At 31.8% G+C, this 7581-nt stretch overlaps 1 non-coding gene across 1 annotated transcript; it reads left to right on the forward strand.

The window, feature by feature from the left end:
- Positions 1 to 784: 784 nt before the first annotated feature.
- Positions 785 to 950, forward strand: LOC133323283 (U1 spliceosomal RNA). Its single transcript, XR_009754075.1, has one exon. It is a non-coding gene; the product is annotated as a U1 spliceosomal RNA (small nuclear RNA).
- Positions 951 to 7581: the final 6631 nt, after the last annotated feature.

Consider the following 7581-nt stretch of genomic DNA (forward strand, 5'->3'; position numbering starts at 1 on the left):
AAAACAGGAAAAATAATGGCTTATCAAATAATTTCAGTATACATTTCATAAGCTGAGAAATTTCTTTCCGTAGGCGGTTTTTATAGAAATGTCTACAAAAAGGGTCTTTTATTTTTATAGAAAAGGGAAAATATAATGTCTTTGTTTCAATTCTATGTATTAATATAGTTCGGGACGGCGCGTACGCCATTCCCGGCTAACAAAAATTACGCTTACACATTTTAAAAGATTAGAAGCATTGAATTCTCGAAGTGCAATATAAAGCAGCGTTTTGGAAATTTTGGTATTGAATAATTTAGGGGTTGATTTTCTTCGATTTTCCTACAAAGTGTATACGGACAAATTATTTATAACAGCTCACACACAAAACATACAAATGCAATTGTTAATCCACTCCAAATCTCTAAATTGTTTGTAGGAGCGAAATGTTTTGTACTGAATACTTTAAAAGTTGATTTTCATAGTTTTTCCTACAAAGTATATACGTACCAAATAATTTATAGTAGCTCACAAACAAAACATACACATGCATTTGTAAATCCACCCTGCATGCCTAAATTGTTTGTAGCTACGTTGTGTATCTTTAGATGTGTTCATTCTACCTAACCTCACTCAATACCAATTCAACCCCTAAAATCTTTATGGCTGATTTTCTTCTGAATCATCTTCTGAATTCTAACATTCAGTGAATGATGATTGTTTGGTGTTGTCGTTATTTAAGAATAATTCGCATTTAGTTGGTAATTGCAGTAACTAAATATGTCCACAAATGGCTGAGTAAAGCATACTTACCTGGCGTAGGGGTTACCGTGATCACGAAGGCGGTTCCCCCGGAGTGAGGCTTGATCATTGCACTTTACGATTGAGTTGACCTCCGCGATTATTCCTAATGTGAATAACTCGTGCGTGTAATTTTTGTTAGCCGGGAATGGCGTACGCGCCGTCCCGATATGTATTAATAAATTATATATTAAATATAATATTAAAAAAGACGGAAAGATGAGCGGTCCGATAGCGGACTATGCCTCAAACATATATTACAATATTTCTGTGATGGTTTTATTATCCTTCAAAAACCTGGAATACAAATTACTGTAAATTCGCTAAGAAATTGAGATTTAAGATGTTTCAAAGCTTATTATAATCAGCAAATTGCTGAATCGACCTTAGAAATACTAACTGGAAACCACAATCAGAAAAAAATCGGTAAATAGACCAAAATGTTTTATTAACATTAGAAAGCTAAATCGAATGTAAATAAATATTATCCGTGATTCAAATTGTAAATTAAAAATATTCCTTTAAATAATGTTGATGATTTCAAAGATAAATAATCTGATTTGGCAGTGAATATCTTGTTTTACATTGATTGTAAAACAAGATATTCAATTAAGTTATAGCATTCCCATATAAAAGTCTTCCTTAAATGAAAGTGATGATAGATGAAAAGGCATGCGGTGTGTGCAATTACAAATGGAAACAAAAGAATTAAGACACAAACATTGTAAATAAATTTAAAAGAACAAATAAATCGCAACATTATCGCCTCAACAAATCTGTTGTAAGAAATGTTGTAACTTTTCACTGATTAATTAATTGAAACGAAATTTGTAGCATTCGAACATCTGATGACAATGGGTGTTCGTTGCATTGTCAAAAAGGAACAAAACAACAATCAAATTTGTTGTCACATTTCACGTGGTTGATTTTTTAGGACTTCCTGTTTTCACTTTCATATTTGGTTAATCATTTTTTAATTAATTTCTTAATTATTTAAAATGTAAATTGGACATAATGGACATAATTCAAAACAGTTTAAAGAAAATGTGTATATAGAAATACCATGAATATGTCTTTGAATGCCACCCATAACTTTAAACCCCACATTAAATTTTGCATTTATCTTTATTTCAGATTAATATAATTTATTCAGTTAAACAAAAATAAGACAATAGAATAGAAAAATTATATCTTTAGACCACATGCAGACGTTTTAGTTAGATACTCCTTTAGTCCACGGAAGGATAGGTCAATGGTCAACAAAGCGGTATATTCTGCAGAGCCTCACACACACATGATTTTAAACATAGTCGTTGTACAACATTTAATACACCTTACAATCTGGGTTAAAGGGAACGAAAGACTTAAGACACGAACAGTACAACATCTTATATGTTCTTGTATGTGTACCGGGTATGTACCACATGTGTATTAATTGACATTGATTGATAATAAATATTTCAGAATTAAAAATAATTACAAAATTAAAAAATATATATCAACCATAATTAACTTAAGGGGACCCCCCATTCTCGGGGTCAAAATTTTTGTTGACTTAATTCCAATCTACACTAATTCACGAATGTCCCTGCAAAATTTCAAGTTAAAATCTCAAGAACTCTTGAAGATATAGCCGATTTATTGTGTCAGCATCAAATGACGGCTAAAGGGCTTCTCAAACTTTAAACGCGTTTTTCTCTAAACTTTTTTTTGCGAATGGCGGGCACGATAACTCAAAAACTAATAATCCAATCGATTTCAAATTTTTACACGTTTCTCTGTGAGTGTATAGCTATCGTATGAACTAGGATAAAGCCAATCGGTGAAGATCTTCCTTATTTTTTAACTTGGTTCTTGGTAAAAAATCGGCGATTTTCCGAAAATATTTTTTCAAAGGTCCACCATTTTGTTAATTTTAGAGCGAGGTCAATAATCCTAGTTCATACGAGAGCCAGACATGTACTCTTACTAACACCGTTGGAATTTTCGGATTCCGATATTCCAGTGAGGAGTTATCATGCCCGCCATCAAAAATAAGGACTTTTCTTTGATCACAAAAAACAACAACAAAACAACAGCAAAACTTTTTTGTAAATTATTTTTCTTCCTTTTTAAATCTTCAAATATATATGTGCAAAGTTACAAACCTTAACAAGCATTGGTATTCTTTTACCAGCCCATTTAAAATCTTAAAAATAAAAAATCGAGAATGGGGGGGGGGGGGGTTCCCTTAAAAATTTTTTAAATAACGAAAAAAACATTCCAACAACCATGTTGGCGATTAGTTTCAGCAACATGTTGCCCAACAGCAAAGAATTTAATTTATTTTTACTAAAAATTTAAACAATTTCTCCATTTATATTGACTCTTTGATTCTGCTGTAACTATTATTTAGTGTGGATGCGGCTAAATTATCTCTCAAACATGTTGCCGAGAGCTTTTGTTTTGTTGTGAGAAAACCCGGCTCACTCTTTTGTTTGTTGTCCGCCTGACTAACTGGTTCGCTAGATAGCTTGCTTGTTTCGATGAAAATACAATAAACGTTTTACTCAGATGATGTTTGTGTGTTGTTGTGTTTTGTTTTCAGCGATGTTTGTTGGCTGTATGGCTGGCTCTGTAAGTTGTAGTACGCGATTTTCATTTCTCAACGTTGTGGGGGTATGGAAAAAAGACTTGGAGTTGAATCGTTTGCATTTGGCAAAATCAGTGTGACTCGTGTCTTCAACGTTGTTTGTCACGCTAAAGCGTATGATCGCGTGAATTTCTCGTGAAATTTTTTTGTTCATAAACAACATTTTAAAAACAAAACAAGCGGTGTTTGTGTACCAAAAATTGTAAGAATTCATTTCGATATGAAATATTATTAAGAATATTGGAAAAAAGCAAATTTCTTTAGCAAAATATGATAAAAAACAAATTTAAAAGAAAATATATATGAAAAATATATTAAAAAAACAGTGTTGTGTGGAGAAAACCCAAATTCTAAACAAGAATTGTAATAAGGATTACATGGATTACGAAAAGATTTTTAGAAACCCCTTTTATTCCTAGAATTAATTTTTCATAATTATCAGTTTGTAAACACCTACTGTGTATGAGTATAAAATAATGGATGTATGCGTTAAAAATTAAAAAGGATTATACGGTTTGTTGAATATAGAAAAAATAGAATGCACAATGCCGGAAATGAACTTTAAAATAATTTTTATGGGAGTTGTTTCCAAACCTGCAAAAATCTTCTAAAGCTGAAGTGTTTTGGGACCAAAAGCATATGTTATTTTAAATATTTAATTTATGAAATGTGGCAAGGATACCAAAAATTGGGATTTTGATAAAATTTAATTATTCAATTGCAATCAATTCCTTTAAAATACTGAGAATCTACAGATGAAGAGGCTTCTATTGGATATTCACCGATAGTTTTTGTGAGGAGTTTATATCCATTAAGTATTAGGACGTATTTCGAACAAGGCCGACTGAAATACATCCTAACCACTTCGGATAAATTATAGTCCTATATGATGACCATTTCTAATCAAATAAATCAACATACAGAAATGCACAATTCTTTTTAGAAGGATTAAAAGGATTATGACTGTGATTTTATCTCGCATCCTTTGTGCAGAGTTTAAAAAATTGTGCTGCCGAATTGTAATTGATAAATGTGCCTTAAACCTGAAAATAATTTGAAACCGTTATATAGGGGCTTAATCAAATCTTGTGCCGATATAGCCTGAACATGAAACTTTGAAAACATGACGCCTTTGAATACAATGTTCTATACCTGCATTTTTAGATATCTTTTTTTTTAGTCATTTATAGAGCCCAGACTCTTCTACTGTAATAATGACTGTATTGTTTATTTTGATACTAAACATTACAAAATCATATATTTGTTTCCCAGATCACCATCACTGGGCAAGGTAGGAGTGGTCAAATGATTGCTATAGCCTATATATTGCCAAAAAGTAAAAACAAAAATCTTCGATGCATCAAACGTATTAGATTTTAACCTATTATCATTTTTTGGCTTAATTTTTATACAAAACGAAGCAGTCCATCCATCAATGCCTCCCGTTGTTTGCAGTATAAAATCACGTTGAAAGTGAAAGAGTTTTTCTATTATATTTTCTCGATATTAATAATAGCCGACACCCATTGGAAAGTATAATTTAATGAAAATGAAGAAGTCAAACTGGCTTAATGAAATATTCAAAATGTGAGCATTAACTGTTGATCGCGTTGCAATAAATGATTCTTTCATTTTGGCACACATTACGATCACATCAAACTGATATCGAACTAGTTTATCACATGCAAGATGTTGGAGATAAATAATTATTAATTTTGCACAGAGTCGACAGGTTACACTGCGCAAAGAGGATAACATATTCGGCAATGATGGGGTAAATGGGTATTTGTTGGATATTTTTTATTTAAAAAAGAAAATGTTTGGCATCAATAAATTCTATTTACATAAAATAAAAAAGTATCACTCGGCGTAGTCAACAGATATATACCCTCAGCCATTGATTTTCGGAGGTCTACGAAATAAAACACAGGTTTTATTATTCGTTATATAAGGACTATGTTTTTATCATCGAATTGGCCATCTTTGGAGAGGTACCAGAAGAGGTTGCCCAATGGACCCCAGTTTAGTATTTAATGTAGGTTTGGAAAAATGTTACATTTTGTATCAAATCGGACAGATAGTGGATAACAAATGTTGAACCTTTTGTGGGGGAGGTACCAGAATGGTTTGAATCTGAAGCTCTGTTCTCATTATATTGTAAAATGCATTATGAGCATAATTTTGAACATGTTATGGGGGAGTTACCAGAAGGAGTGGATATTCGATTCGATTTTCCCCATCTTTGAACTTAAATTAAAATTGGAAGAAATATTACGGTGTGTAAAGTTTGGATGAAATCGGATACTCCCTTCGAGAGTAATCGTGCGCACAAGCCGGCCAGTCAGAGGGACGCATTTGCTCCAAAGAATCATGGTTAGACCCCAATATTTCTATGGAGGTCCTGGATTTGGACTTTATATTCAATTATGTGGAAGATATATAAAAATATGCAGAGGAATTTCCTAACATATTTTATATTTTCATAATAACATAACGATTATGTTGTTATGTGGGGCTAACTTATAGCATATGTGGCTGAAAAATATATATGTGTTTAAAAATAGAATGTCAGAATTCACAATTTTTTTTTTTAAAAACTTCGAAAGATTAAATCCTTTCTTAACAATATCTTTAAGTCCGTTTTTAGTGTTTGCTTGAAAGTACATGTATATATTATTAGTTGGTTGTTTTGTTGCCTTTGAGTGGTATGGTTTTATTTATACATATTTATATCGGATTTATATTGTTGTTTTGCTTGGCTATATAAATCATTTTCAGTTTATATAAAATCAGTTGTTATAAACTATATGAATTTTCTATATTTTTATTTTCAATAAATAAACACATTTTGCATATTCAAAAAAATGATTAATTGAATCATACCTTTACAATTTTGGGAATTTATGCCAAAGTCAATCTGTATATTAGCACATTTAATATGAACAACCAAAATAAACGCAAAAGCGAAACCTCTGAAACGTTTAGTTAAATTCGAACCATGATCTTAAATTGAATGCATGTCAAACAACCAACGGGAAAAACACAGTATATTCCCGCAAGTTTTACTAGCTGTGAGTTTAATATAAATAAAATTACTACGCCATACAATACATTAGATGTTATCTATTGGACTAATTAAATATTTCTGAAATCCCATGCAAGATATATTTAATGTGGCTCACATACGATTATAAACTTAAGATGGTAGTAAAATGAATGTTAATGGAGATCATTTGCCTTGTCCTTTACAAAATTTAAAATGGAATGAATAAATTGGAGCAGAAATCGATAACCAGTTGGTGTATCTTAACAAAAGTTGATTGCACAAAAAATGCATTTTAATATGCAAATTCTTTCCGTCTGTAGAATTTTTTATTGCTTTTAGAGAGCATTGACCAGCAGCAGCAACACATGCCTGACCTTTTTCGTGGCCATAATTAGTAAAGTTTATTTATATCAAATGGTTCCATGTAAATTCTCCACAAGCTGCAAAAAACCACCCAAAAGATAGGCTATCAAAGTCACGAGTGTGTGAATTTCACATTGTAATGTATACCAGGTAATAATTGCAGCACCTTTTGCTCGGGTGTTTGTTCGAAATTATCGCAAACATGTTGTGTGACACTTTTCGGTTGGCGATTATCAAAGCAAAGTGATCTTCAAATTTACGATTTATCTTTGGGACATGTGGCTGCAAAAGAAAACAAAAACACAAAAAGGGAAAAGGGGAGACCGCACAAATGAAAGCCATAAAATAAATGCATGAAATTAAGCCATTTCAAACAATTAGTTTGGGGGATACTTAGGTAATAGTTGGTTGCCCCACAAAAGCCAACGAAACCAAGAGCTATTTAAAATATTGAGACCAACAAAATATTCAACGTCATTACGAGGATGAATAGTATTTTGTTTTTGCTACAATGATATGATGGGTGTTATAGTACGGAGATACCTTACACCACAATAAAAGGGAACAGTATTGTGGGTCAACTATTCGTAACGAATCAAAACACTGAAGTTAGTTAGCTGTAATGATTTTTTACAACCATTAGGAAAATATATTCCGGATTTCTATAATACGGACTCTCTATGAAAATGATAACTTATGATATTCTATAGAACTGAAAGTATTCTGGCATTTTTCCGTCTTACAGAAGAAACATTTTTAT

The sequence above is a fragment of the Musca vetustissima genome, unplaced genomic scaffold (assembly GCF_032173495.1).
Source record: "Musca vetustissima isolate MV318-11 ecotype Yass unplaced genomic scaffold, APGP_CSIRO_Mvet_v1 utg56881, whole genome shotgun sequence".
NCBI lineage: Eukaryota > Metazoa > Arthropoda > Insecta > Diptera > Muscidae > Musca > Musca vetustissima.